The sequence below is a fragment of the Agelaius phoeniceus genome, chromosome 6 (genome assembly GCF_051311805.1).
Source record: "Agelaius phoeniceus isolate bAgePho1 chromosome 6, bAgePho1.hap1, whole genome shotgun sequence".
Lineage (NCBI taxonomy): Eukaryota > Metazoa > Chordata > Aves > Passeriformes > Icteridae > Agelaius > Agelaius phoeniceus.
In genome coordinates this window covers 9,296,995-9,310,890 of record NC_135270.1, presented here as the reverse complement: position 1 = coordinate 9,310,890, position 13,896 = coordinate 9,296,995, and the positions used below count along the sequence as shown (strand labels likewise).

At 40.1% G+C, this 13,896-nt stretch overlaps 1 long non-coding RNA gene across 1 annotated transcript; it reads left to right on the top strand.

Annotated features, from left to right (window-relative positions):
* LOC129121139 (uncharacterized) lies at nucleotides 1-9,318 on the top strand. The gene is made up of 5 exons (XR_013182669.1): nucleotides 1-490; nucleotides 1,278-1,405; nucleotides 5,771-5,998; nucleotides 6,240-8,172; nucleotides 8,295-9,318. It is a non-coding gene; the product is annotated as an uncharacterized LOC129121139 (long non-coding RNA).
* The last annotated feature ends 4,578 nt before the right edge of the window (nucleotides 9,319-13,896 follow it).

Genomic DNA, 13,896 nt, shown 5'->3' with positions numbered 1-13,896 from the left:
AATGCTTCCCCAAAACTTTTGCTGGGGCTTATTTTTAGTTGTTTGAGGTTGATGATTACCCTCAAAAAAAAAAAAAAAACCAAACAAAAAAAAACCCAACAAAAACAAACCCATCACATTTCAATGTTCCATGAGGGAAAACTGCAGTCTTTGAAGTAACTGATGTTTTTGGTGGTTTATTTACCATTAACTACTAATGATACAGCTGGTATGTGCATGCAATTAATTAATTTTAACCAAAGGAACTTTCTAGAAGATAATTTTCCCTTGGGAGAGGTGGGATTTATGCTTAGGTCCCAGTAGAGCGAAGTGTGTGTCCCAGGCTGAGCTTGCCCATGGTCATGAGGCCAATTTACAGGATCACAGGACCCTGGGGGCTGCAGCAGGAGATTTCCTCTCTGGAAGAAACAAAAGGCTGCCAATGTCCTGATTGATTTGCTTTGTGAAATCCTATTCAAGTGGGAATTTATGTGGATACTTCACATACATGGTAAGATCCGTTGACTTTGCTGGTTAGGTTTATTCTTTCCCAAAAATGTTGTGTTTTAATGATATGAAGGTGTCTTAGGGAAGAAAAGCCCCACCTGTTGGAATGTATTCATAGCATGAGTCAGATTTTGATTTTTCTGGGCTGTCAAAACTCTCCCCTGAAGTTCTGTGTGATGAATAACATTTTACCTCATATGTTGTGATATTATTTGGGGCAATCATGACAGACTTCCTAATGCAAATGTGATAAACTTAGTAAAATCAGTATTCAATAAGTGCTTTTTCTTTTAGATGATCTCTATCCCCTTTATATTAATGAGTTTTTCAAAACCATTTGACTTACACCAAGGGGGAGCCTCACTGTTAAAAGGCAAAATAGTGGAATTGATTAGACAGAGAGAGCAACCACATAAGTGAATCTAGAGAAATTATATCTTTTCCACCTCTAATTCCTTCCCTTTATTCCTTTGTGCAGTGCCAGGGGACCCATTCCTTGTGGAGAACCATGATTTTGTTGATGCTCACCTTGGCTGGGCACCTGAGTGAGCACAAGCAGCACTTTTTTAATTTTTGAAGCTGCCTTGGTCTTTCTGGAGGGTTTATGGAAGGAATTATTACAAAGTGGTTACCCACAAATTCACATTTTAGTTCCTTGAATGTTTTGGGGGTGCATTCTGTGAGGGCAGGAGCAGGAACAGTATTTCACAGGAAGTTTTAAGTTCAGAATGGTATTTTGTCCCTGATGTTCCTGACAAACTGCACTAATATTAGAATAATGTCCTTTGCAGGGTGTTATGGTTGGAATGGGTCAAAAATACAGCAACGTAGGGGATGAAGCACAAAGTAAAAGAGGCATCCTGACACTGGAACATCCCACTGAGTGTGGAATCATCATTAACTGGGATGATTGGGAAAGGTGGGTGTTTTATTTGTTTTTATATTTACACATACTTGGCAGTCATGAAGTTCCTACTGAGGCAAAACATTTGACAGTGACAGAAGCTAAATTTTTTTTCAAAAATACAGGTTGCAATTCATCAGAGGTGAATTGAAGAAATATTCAATTACTGAAATTGGAACCAAAGCCTGGGAAGTGCAGGGTGGGAGGGTTATTTTCTCTCCTTAGAACTGACCTACATGAGCAAGAGGGTGGATGGTGCCCACATCTCACATTCCGTGTGACGTTCTCTGTCACTTCTGGAGGAAAGGACAGACTGGGGCTTCCTATCCCTATACTGATCCTTTCAGAGGGGGATTTTCTTTTTCTTTTTTTTGAAGCATGTTTTTCTGTTGCCAAAAGTTAGCATTTCATGTCTGGGTGGTCAGAAGGCATCTTTATTCCCCATCCAGCACCACTTCTTGGCACTGTGCAATGAGCTCTGGGGGAAATGCAACTTCCAGGATGTTCCAGGGCCAGGCAACAAAGTGTGCCTGTGGCAAAAGCTGCTAAATATCTTAAATATCCCAAGCGTCCTGGTCTCTTTGGAAATTATCTGGTTCTGTATGTGGAAAAGACTGTAGTGTTTGGGGGGAAGCTCCACAGGGAAATGCTCCTGGTACTGTTTTCCTGTAGAAAATGCTGCTGAAAGGGAGATTCAGGGCTGGGTTGCTCTGTGCTCTGCTTGCTAGGATGAGGTGCAGTTATAACCCAGGTATCTGACCTCAGTTACTGTGCCATATCCAAGCTGGATATGGACCCAAGCTGTTCCAAATGAACAGACCAAAGTTGATCCAGGAGCAGTGGGAGTTCCTCAGTTGATATGTGGAAATAAATTGCCCACTCACTCCACTAGATGGAAGCACAGTACTTGGATTTCATTCTCTCCCTGCTTCCTGCAAGCACACTTTTCTAACTACATCCCGTTATGTTTTTCTACCTCAGAATTTTCCTGCTGCCTGCATTCAGCAAGAAGTAACATTTTCCTGTAGGGAAAAAAAAAAATCAAATTTTAGGCTCATATTTTATGTTCCTTCATCTGCATCTGGCAATTGTCCTGTGCACAGCACACATCAGTGCCTGTTCCTTCTCTGGGGAATGCTGGGTGCAAGAGCAGCCCATCTGAAATTGAGTTAGAAGAAGGAATTAAGGAAGGTTAAAAAGGTGCAATGTGCTTTCCTGTAGTGTGGTTGTTTTTAGGGTGTAACTTGGTGGAGGCCTCAGGCAGTGCTGGAACTCAAACAATGGTCATGTGCTAAATGGGCTCTTGCAGCTCAAGCTCTCCTTCTTTTTGTCTCTTGGATGGAGGAATTACTTGTGCAAGTGGCTGGTAGGGAAAGGGACGAGAAGCAGAGTTTATAACTGTTGTAATTACTCCAAATAAGAAAAAAAGGGTGATTTGGATCCTTGTGTGATTTTGATTCAAGCCACAAATTTCTTCCCAGTGTTCAGAAATCCTACTCCTGAAAGCACCAGGATGTGGAGGAAACAAGAGAATTCCTGGGTAATGTGCCAGAAACGGGACAAAAGCACAGCAGTGCAGTGCCCAGCCATCCACAGGGTACAAAAGGGGGTCCCCAAAGGCTGAGGCCGCATGTGTGAGGGGGAGCAGGAGTGGGAATGGTGCAGTGTGGGAATCAGAAAAATAGAAACTTCCACAGACACTGAAGGGTTTAATTTGCAGCCTTGGGAGAAACTTAGATTGATGTAAAAGTACAATACACAAACATTTAGCAGAAAAATCATAAACTTATGTTTCTATGGTTGTAAGAATATGCCTTAAGTAAGAAACTGTATTGATAAGATGGTGAAGTGTTTATAATGTAGGGGTGGGGTCGTGTAGAATAAGCTAAGAGTTTAGGAGTTATAACAGAAGTGTATGTGTGCATGGGGACAGAAGCCTGTTAGACAAAAGTATCCACAGTGCAGCAAAGGAAGTAAAGGTGACAGGTTAGAAAAACAAAATCAACCCTGTAACAACTGTCTATTAAGTTAGAAAGTTATATATTGCCTTATAACCAAGAAACTTGTGACTACCCTTGAGCTATAGCCAATTCCTTTAAAGTCTCACAGCCTCTAAGGCTGATTTATCTGAACAAGAAATCATTCTTAACCTGAAAAGATCCCATCCCTTCATTGCAAACGACAGCAATGATAATGTGGGATGCACAGGGGGCTGTGGGAATGGAGGAGCACAGGCAGCCATGGAATGGAGCATTCCTGCTCTCCTGTGCTTCAATTCACAATATTCCAGCTGGAAAAGAGCAAAGGCCATGCTCCATCCCTGGGCATTTGTTGCCAGGAGCTGACAGTGGATGGCAGGGAAGGTGTGGGGACCCAGCATTTTCTGGCACTGGTGACAATGTAAATGTTTAATAGAAATGCTGGGATCATTTGGGATGTTTCCTCCTCAGTAATTTCTCTGTGCCAGTGTGCTTGCTGCTCCCATTTAATTCTCATGACCTATAAAATCAGCACTGGATTGTTTTGGTTCTTGTAGAGTATAACTATCCATTAACACTCTGGTTATCATTAGGTCAGATTTAATGGGCTGTGCAGGGCCTGATTGTGTCTGGTTTTGAGGGAAAACCTGGGGACTGCCACAGTTTTAGGCAGGCTCCTGCTTTATGAGTCCAGGTCTGTTCCACACTGCTAAAGCCACCCATACTTTGGGAGTTATGTAAGCACAGAGGTTTCCTTCTCTTCCCTCATTTCTTTCCTGCCTGAAATAGCAGTAATTTTCTTCTTACATCTGATTTATGGGTATATATTTTTTAACTTTCACATAACTGGTTTCTGGTTTATTCAGCTTCTCCCTACATTTGTATTTCAAACCTTCAAATGAAGGATGGCCTGGCATCCCAAAGACCAGTTCTGGAAACATCTAATTATTTCTTTTCCTTAGAAGATTGATATAGAACTGAATTGTTTCAAACAGCTGGTGATTTTAATGAATAACTCCAGCTCTGAACAGATGTTGATATTGTAGGTACTTCAAATTTAGAGAGGATCTCTTTTCCATTCAAGTTCATTTTGGGGAATAATAATACTTGTTTCTAGGGTATAATACTTGTTTTTAGGATATAGATATTCTATTCTTCAAATAAATTTAGCCATAAAACTATCCTGATGTTTTGTGTTAGGTCAGGAAAAAAATGAGCTCAAAAGAGAATAAACACCAAACCCAGTGAATTTGGTTGAATTTGGTGATGTGAGTTTGGCAGATTTGCTTTTGCATGCTTTCTGTCTATTTTAATATGGCTGTAAAAAGATGAATAAAAATTTTTAAAAGAAATTATTTCTATATTATAAAATATATTCCATGTATCAAAATTTATTATTATTTATTATAATTTAAGATATTACTTACTGAAAGTAATTCAATAAAAAATATATTACTCAGGCTGTATTTGAAAAACTTATGGCTTTGGGGGGAAAGTCCACATGGTAAATTTAGCCAGGGATAGCAGTAAGTGTGATTTAAATACAGAATATAGGTATAGAATCACCTGGGGAAAAGGAGATGTGGCTCTGCTCTTCCCTTGGCACCCACTTTTGTTGTATGTTTAATTGGAAGATTATGCATCCATCTAGCAACAGTGTAAATAAATTAATTAAGTTGTGAGCTTGGCAGCAGGAGTGGCTGGGAGGGAATACAGCTGGGAGATAAAAACCAGCAGCAGACCATGAGAACAGCCCAGTTTCCAACAACAAGGAGGAAGAGCTCCTACAGGAGACGTGTCTGGGGCTGCTTCTCTGTCATTACTCTGCAGTGCTGAACCTGGGTTTCAAGATGGTTTAAAGGCTTGTTGTTTATTACTGATGGCATTAAATTCATTACAGTAATTATGAATTATTGGTAATTTACGTGTTCTTTATTTGAAAGCATACTTTTCATTAAAAGTTGACTTTATTGGTGAAGGCATTATCTTGTGAAATTCAGTATTGGAGTTGGTGTGTGTGTTTGGGTATATGTAAAAAGCTTAGATTGCTGCATTGCTGTAGCCCTGCCATCAGTGTAAAAGAATTTATCCTAGGGTGTCATGTCCAATTAATATTGCCTGACCTGGGTTAATGGAAAGGTATCCACTGGCTTGGGTGATTTTCCTTTTAAATGAAGTCCCAAAGAAAGCATGACATGGTGTTCACAGAAGAACCACAGTTCAGGAGGGGATCCAGGAGTAGTAACTGTCAGCATTCATTTAAAAAACCTCCAAAATTGGCTGTCCTTTCAGTTTGCGTTAAGTATAGATCCTAAAGTTTTTCCAACTCTTCTTTCCAAATCCTTTTAGAGATGTTCCATGTGGCAGCAATATGGTCTAAAATCCAACTATTTGTGTGCAGGCTTGGTATCAGAAATGCCTTATCCATTTTGAGTGGAAAACATGGATTTCATGTTATGTGGCATTGGATTTGGAAAATGAAACAGCAACTGCTGCCTCCTCCTCCTCTCTTGAAAAGGGCATGGAGCTTCCTGATGGACAGGGGAAGGAATTCACCATTGGCAATGGATGGTGCTGATGCCCAGGAGTATTTTGCCTGTATAATTACCATGCTGAGGTTCCAGAGGAGGTGAGTGGAAGGTGCTGTCCTTGTCCTTGCTCTCCTCACAGCCTCACAAAGCTGTCTTTTTCCTGGAGTTTTCTTAGGGAGACAGCTTGGACTAGTGAGCCTTCCTCTCCTTTTAACAGTAGGAAAAAGAAGGGGATGAAGAGAGAAATAATGTGTAGAAACTTCTCTCCACTCAGGGCTGGAATGCACAGGTATCCATGAAACCACTTTCATTTTTTATTTATTTTTGTGGGTATTGTAGGATGTGATATTGACTTCCATGAGGATCTCTGTGGGAAAAATGTCCTCTCTGGAGGAACCACCATGTGTATCCTGGGATTTGGGATCATATACAGAAGGAGAGGATAGTTCGCCTCCAAGTACAATGAAGATTAAGGTGATTTTTTAACATTTTTATTGCTGCCAGTTCCATCTTAAGGTGATTTTTCCTTATTCAAATGGTCTCTTCATGGCAAAAGCTGCACAATCTGTCAAAAAGGGGTTTTTCAAAGTTCTGCTCTAGCTACCTAAAAGTGAGAGAGGTTGATCTTACCTTCATTCCCACTTTTGAACAGCAGTCAGCTCAAATTCCTGGTATCCATGTCTTCTCAAGCAAATGGAAATCATCTTTTCCTCAGCCTCTGAGTGAATTTTACTTTATTATTCTGGTTTCAGTTTGTATGGCTGCTCAGGTTGTTGATAAGTTACCTTACATGTAGGAATAGCACTATTAGCTGGCCTTATCACCTGCCTGAGTATCATTAGTTACATTGCAGTCTTGACTTCTTGTAGGTGTGGTGGTCAAGAGCACCAACTCTGGTCCTCAGGTCCCTGCAATCAAGTTACATTTTCAGTCCCCACAGGATCAAAGCAAAATTCCCTTCCATTTGCCAAGAATTTACTTGCCCTTTTTTCAGTATTAATGGTGAAGGATGTTCTTTAGGTTTTCAAATTTTAATTTGCGTTTTATACAAACTATTTTGTTACTTCCACAGTTGCTTCTTTTTAATTTGGCAATGAATTTCCATTAATTCTCAGAATTGCTTTAACAAGGAAAATTTGTCATCATCATTTGAATGTTATTCTTTCTAAATGGAAGAAAAATCTAGCCAATAGAAGAATGCATTTCCACTCACACATTTTTTTCCTAAGGGGAAACACCTTCTTTTCTTAGGAGCAAATTGTAGAGGAAAGCATGCATCCACATGAAAGTTACCTTACATATAAACCAGCCCAGGTGCAATGGCTTCTGTGGATGAAATTTATTAAATCCACTGAGATTTTAAATGGGAGCTTTGGAAGTGATTGCTGAGCCTTCAGCCTCCTCTAACTCTGCAATTCAGTTCTGCATTTCCCATCGGGGATGTTTTCCTGGTAAGTGATACAAGATCTGAGGGAGACACTTGTCATCAGTTATGTCAAATGTCTTGATGTTCACTCATAAAATAGAGAGAGCAGTTTTTAAGGTTTCTTTTGGGGAGGTTTCCCTCCATTTTTGCTTCCAAGTTAGATGTTCCATCTGTGGTGAAATTTTCTTGGAGTTGGTGAACTCTCTACTGGGGCTTTGCTGACATTTTAAGATCTCTAGATACAAGAAAATATGTTTTTAAAATAGCTTTGTGTTTTTGAGACACAAAATGGAAATGAAAAATCCTGAAACTAATCATTAACCATTCATTAAAATGGTTGTTAGTCATGTTAATTGGAGCTTCAAAGAAGAAATGACATTTGCTTTACTTCATGTGTACAGAATAGGGAAGGAAGAGAGAAAAATATATAGTGGTGAAAGCAAATCACCTTGGTGGAAAACTTCTTGAGGTCACTGAGGACACCATGCTTGGGATAAACTGACCCCTTTTTCATTCTGGCAAACTTTTAATGAAAGAGGAAAAGGGCCTGGTGATCTTTTGCTGCAGAGGTTAATAATGGATGATCCTGATGAGCATTTCATGTAAAAAGCAAAGCCTGCAGATCTCATTACCTGGGCCTCCCGATTGTGCATTCCCATCCAACTAGAGGAGTGGAAAATACACCTGAGACAATTAAAAAAGGTTATAGTGGGCAGCATTCACATTTTGATTCCACTCCCAGTGCTCTTCCCTTCTTAATAGGGATAGAAGAGGCCCCTGAGGTCATCCAGGCTGTCTGCCCTCACTGCTGGCTGAGACACGGGGCTGGCTGCACTGAAGGGCAAGGTGAGAGCAAGATTTGAGTCTCACTTAATTGATTAGCAGTTGCTGTAACTCTAAAATGCTGAAATTCTGGATTGCCTGCATTCATTTTCAGTAAAGCTCTTGATTTCTCTGCAAATCTACAGCCAGGAAGTCTGGGCAGGATGCTGAACCTTGTCTAGAGTGTGACATTGTGGCCGAGTCTCCATCACACTGACCAGTGTGCAAAGCACAGAGTAGTGAAAACCACCCAAATTCCACATCCCTCTGTGCTGGTTTAACAGAAAACAACAGTCCTGTCACAAAGAAGACCAGAACTGTAACGTGGTGACAACAAGCAGTGAAAGGTGCAAGCTTTGAGGTGAATTAAATTTGTGAAGGTGGAAGCTGAGCCCAGCGAGTGAGAGGAGCTGCTGTGGAGGAGAATGAGATTAACAGGGTAAAATATCTCCTGTTTAAGGTTGGCCCCAGGCAAGAATGAGTTTGTCAGTGTAATATGTTGTTGAATTTTAAAATGGAAATGTCTCCTGGCATGTATTTCAAACACACTACAAATAGTGATATTGATCTAACCTTCAATTAATGGGAGAGGTCCTCTGTGAAAATCGGATCTGGGTTTGAATGGCAAATAGCTTTAATATTCTGAGGACAGTGGATCATTTGCACAGCTCAGTAAGAGACTATAAATCATCAGGATTAGGGCTTTTTTTTTATTATCATTTTAATGCAGGCTTGCTTTCCCTGGAGCAAGGGAGCAGGAGTGTGGTAAATCATTAAAAAATCATGGAGACGGTGTCAGTAGGTACGGACAACAAATAATCTCCTGGTGCTAAAAGGAATTATTTGAAATCCATTCATTCCTGCTCTCTGTTACCATGTTTTTTAGATATCTGCTCTCTTTTGGGATAGATTGTGTAAAAGCAAAAAGGAGAGTGCTCAATCTATGGGTGTCTTTCCACTTTTGGTCCTCACAGAACATCCATCCTAAAGGCCATTTTTTAGAGCAATCTGTCGCAGAACCAAAGCTGATTATTCCTTGAATTGGGAATAGCAAGATTATTCCTCATGGCTTCTTCCAGCTGTGTCTTCTGTACATTTTATGCGTGTGTGTTTGTATTTATGTATAAACCTTAGATTGCTTCATTGTTGCAGCCCTGCAGCAAAAAAAAAAAAAAAAAAAAAAAAAAAAAAAAAAAAAAAAAAAGAAAGAAAGAAAAACAAGAAAAAAAAAGCTGTTGGCAAATAACCCTTCTTAGCCAAGAAGTAACACATGGTTTCACTGAAGTTGATGCTGATATTGAGCAGTTTTCTAGAGTGCTGTTCACGATCAGGCTGTGAATTTAGCAGATTTACTCTTAATTGATTTCCTATCTGGCCCAGAAAAAACAATGTTCTTAAAAGGCTTGGAAGCCTCTAATTAAATCTGATAAGAATTTCAGCCAGTCCTGGCTTCCACTGCTCTGTGAAATGCCCAAGATCAACTTGAATGTGTGCAATTCCCTGTCCAGCCAGCCTCTGTTGGGGATTGTTGGGAAGGATTTCCTTCTGGGAGCTCCTTCACTCTGGCTGTCCTGTAAAGAGCATTTTGCTGTGCAGGTTGCTCCCTAAATCAGCTGCTTGGCTCCCCCCCAGAGCTGCTGAATGAATGTGATGTGACCCAGGGATGCAAAGGGATTTCTCTCATTATCGGGGCTGGGATGCTGGGAGAACACAAAGATGGGTTTCCTAGACAACAGCTGATGTCACTGGGAGAAAGTACAGAGGCTGGGAGGGGAGTTTGTCAAGAGCAGGGATCAATTCAGGGGAAAAAATTCTAATAGTGAAGTTAGAGATTTTTACAAAATATAAAACTCAGCAGAGAGACCTGTTTCTGAAGGCTGGGAAACAGCTCTCGGAGAAGAGAATTAGAAATAAAAATCCCTCACAAAGAAATGCAGTTTAAAACACAAGTATATCACCTCCTGAAGTCTCTACATGCTGCAGCCTCAAAGTCACAATCCTCACTGAGCTTTTACCCCAAGATAAAACAATCCAGAATGTTAATCCTTCTGGAATAAACCCAGATGGCACCATGGACATGATTTCATTTGGATGAAGTTTTACTTCAAATTCCATGCAGGATAAATAAACCATCTCTCCTCTGCTCTGGATGTGCTCAGGGCAGGAAGGCTGCTGGTTAATATTTAAGTGGCATTCCTGATAGCAGAGTTCTGTGCATCAGCTTGACAAACCAGCTTCTGTCTGGCCCTGTGGTTCATGTCTGAAAAGCAGGTTAGAGACTTGGATGCATCATTCATTTTCATCAGCACTAGAGAAAGATTAAAGTTCCCTCATCTGACCACTTTAAAATTATTTAAAATATTATTTCTCTGTGCTTAAAATGTTAGTCCTTTGGGCTAACATTTGCTTTAGAGAGTTATTTTAGGATCCTCAAGCTTTTGAGGCTGCAGTTTCCCAGACTTCCAAGCTGAGCTGTTGGCTTGCTGCCATCAGCAGGGCAGGGGCTTTTCCTCCCCCTTCAGCACTTCTGCCATTCCTTCTGCCTGCCCTGGCCAAACAAAAGGGCTGCTTTTGTTCCATGTTGACTAATTAGCTTCCAGATGGGTTAGTGAGTGGAATTGTCTCGTGGATGGTCCTGGCAACCACCACAGCTGATGCCAAGCAAAGTGGGAGACCAAGAGGGTGTTGGCTGCCCCTTCCATTGGCAGGATTTTATTGCATTGCCCTCTTGTTTTTTGGAGCTTCAGCATCAGGAGAGGGGGTGTGGTGTGCGCTGAGGAGCAGGAGTTCTCATCTGTGGCCAAAATTCAGTAACACCTCTTTCTGAAGGCTTGGATCAGCACTCTTGCATCATTTGCCTGAGGGTTTTATAACCTTTTACAATAAATTCTCATGAATTAACTAGTATGGCAGGAAAAAGGAGGATGGGAACCATGGTCAATCAGCCTTGTCTCAGTCTTTAGAAAGATTAAGGAGCAATTCCTCAAGAAAACTCTCTACTGGCACATGAGGAGCATGAACTCCAAAGATCTCTTCCAGTCTAATTTTTTTCCTCATCTGTCATTGCTTTGCCTCTTTTACAAGTGTACAGTAACTTTGACTAGTGCTGATTTCAGTTCTGTTTATTAGAAAAAGGAGGAATAGCAATAAACACCTCTTTATTGCTTGCTTTGAATGACTTCTTTTCCTCTCTCAAAACTATTTCTTAGCCAAATATCACTCTGAGGCTCATGCTGGGCAAATATGTTGGTAAAGTTTGTTGGAATAAGAGCTTACGTACATACAGGGCTCTGGGACACTTCAGTTTATTGAGCTGCTAGCTGAACCAGTTTTCCTCCCCACTACCTGCTAGGTGATGTCACAGTTACAAAGAAATGGTGGAATAAATGAGCCAAATTTCTACCTTTTGCACTAAAAAAGTGTTCTTGCATTAAATCTTTACAGTTTCCTCCAAGAAAGCTTTGACCTCAGCAGGAGGGTAGCCTGAGGAAGGGAACAAAATTCAGCCTAGACTGTGTATTCAGTGAGGATTTATTTTGTGCTTTATGAACCTGGACTGAAGGCTTCTTAACAGATGTCAGAGACTTTACTGGGAGGAATTGTCTCATCTCCATGAGAAAAGCTTTCACCCTGGTTTTATTAGTGAGCTGTATCCATGCAAGGGAATTTTGCTGTAAATAGAGCTAAAAATGGGTGTCACAGTAACAGCTTCATCATGATTTTATTATCAGGGCAATGCACTCTTGGCATTTGCTTCTAATTCTTTTCATTGTGACTTTCTGTGCTCTGTCCCAGCAAAACATCAAGGCAGTGAAGTGCTGCTGCTCCTGGGCTTCTGTGCCCTGGCAAAAGCAGTGTCAAGGTTATTGTGGGAGTTGTATTTAAATTGGGAAGCATTTCAAAATGAGCACTGCTTCAAATGGTACTCCCTGCAAAACGTGAAGTGTCCAAAAGTAGCTTCCAAAGACACTTCTGAGTGCTGGAGAGATTATTGCCATTCCCCAAGCACAGGAATCTTAAGAGGCTTAACCAAAACCAGCAGGAGTTCATTGTGAGAACCCTGGGCTGCTGCCAGGAAAACTGAGCCATTTTTCTTTCTTATTTTTTTATTTTTTCAATTTCATTGCCGAAATCTCATGGATTAAAAACAACAACAAAACAAAAACAAAAAACAAAACCAAAACCAAACCCACCCCAAACCAACAACAATAACAAAAAACCATCCCAAAAATAAAACAAACAAAAACCCCAAGCACAAAAGAATTAGTGGCTAAATGATTTCTATTGGCTATGCTGTCCAAGATACTCATTTGGAAACTGATTCTCAGAAGCTAAAATTATATTGGCATCATATTTAAAGCCCTGGGATTTGTCATGGTCAATAGAACTGAAATAAAAACAGTTGGCAGCAATCTTTCTTTCCTACAGAGGTATCCTATTAAAGTCTACTCAATTATACATCATTTATCAATCATAATGGTGTCATGGTTTTATTAATTAACTGCTAGGTTAAGTCAGACTAAACTTCATATCTCTCCAAACAAAAAGAGCTCTTTTATTATAACAAAAATCAATCTCACTTGTTAAACTTCTGCGTTAAAACACAGAAAGTTCTCTGCTGTTTTTGTTTTTCCTCCTACTACAGCTCAGCATTAACACAGAGCTTTTAGTCATTAACTAATACAGATGTTAATTAATTAATCATGCTTGCATAGTTCTCTATTAAATTGCCAGTCTACTAAAATGCATCCTTTCTGTTCCCTAAGGGTATTTGGTATTTCAGTGAGGTCTTCTGTTAATTTTCTCTTTTCCACAGCATGTTTAACCTTCTTTTGCTGTCATTTAGAGGCACTATTATCTCAGTTATCCTCTCTTGAACCTCCTGTGTTGTCCATTTTTTTCCCTTGCTCTAATCAGAGCTGTGCAGTTGCCCCAGATTCTCTTCTGATTAAGTGTAAAAAGTCAGGAAAAAAACCTGAATCAGGGTTAACTCTACTTGAAGTCAGATTGTAGAATTCAGACCTGACTTCTGGTTCATATTAAGATGCAATTGCTTTGATTTGTATGTATTTTTAATGAGATTTATTACTGTGTGTGATTAGGCATAGGCTAGTAAATTGTGTCTAGCTTATGTGGAGAGAAAAAAAAAATAGAAACTTGGAAAGATTAGAAAAAAAGTATTCCAGGAATGATTTGGAATCTCAAAATCATCATCAGTAATGAGAAATTAAAGAAGCCCAACCTGCCTCAAGGTAAGGGGACTTGGAGAAAAGCTGTAGAACCTTCAGGGAAAGGATTGCAGAGAGCTCTGAAATCAAGGAAAATGCACCAAACCCCAGAGTTTGGGAACTGGAGCCAGAGTAGTTCAGGGTATATTTCAGACTGGCTGAGAGTAATTAACCATCAGAACAATTAACCTATGGACACAGAGAATTTGTTGAAGTATTTAAATTGAGACTAAGTATTTTTCCTAGATATGTGGTTGTTCAGCCAGGAGTTACTGGGTGAGATTCCTTGGCACTGCCTCCTGTATGAAGTCAGGAAAATTCATCACAGACTTCCAGCCTTGAAATTTAAGGCTCCAAATGTCATCGCTCAAAACCTAATTTTATTTTCTTTTTTTCTTTTTAAGTGTTTGGAGGGAAACACAAAACATCTCTCTTGGGGTTCTTGCCCACACACATTCCCAACTGTTTTCCTGGGAATAGTGCAGAATATGCCATGTGATTCAAGACCCTTTACTCCTGT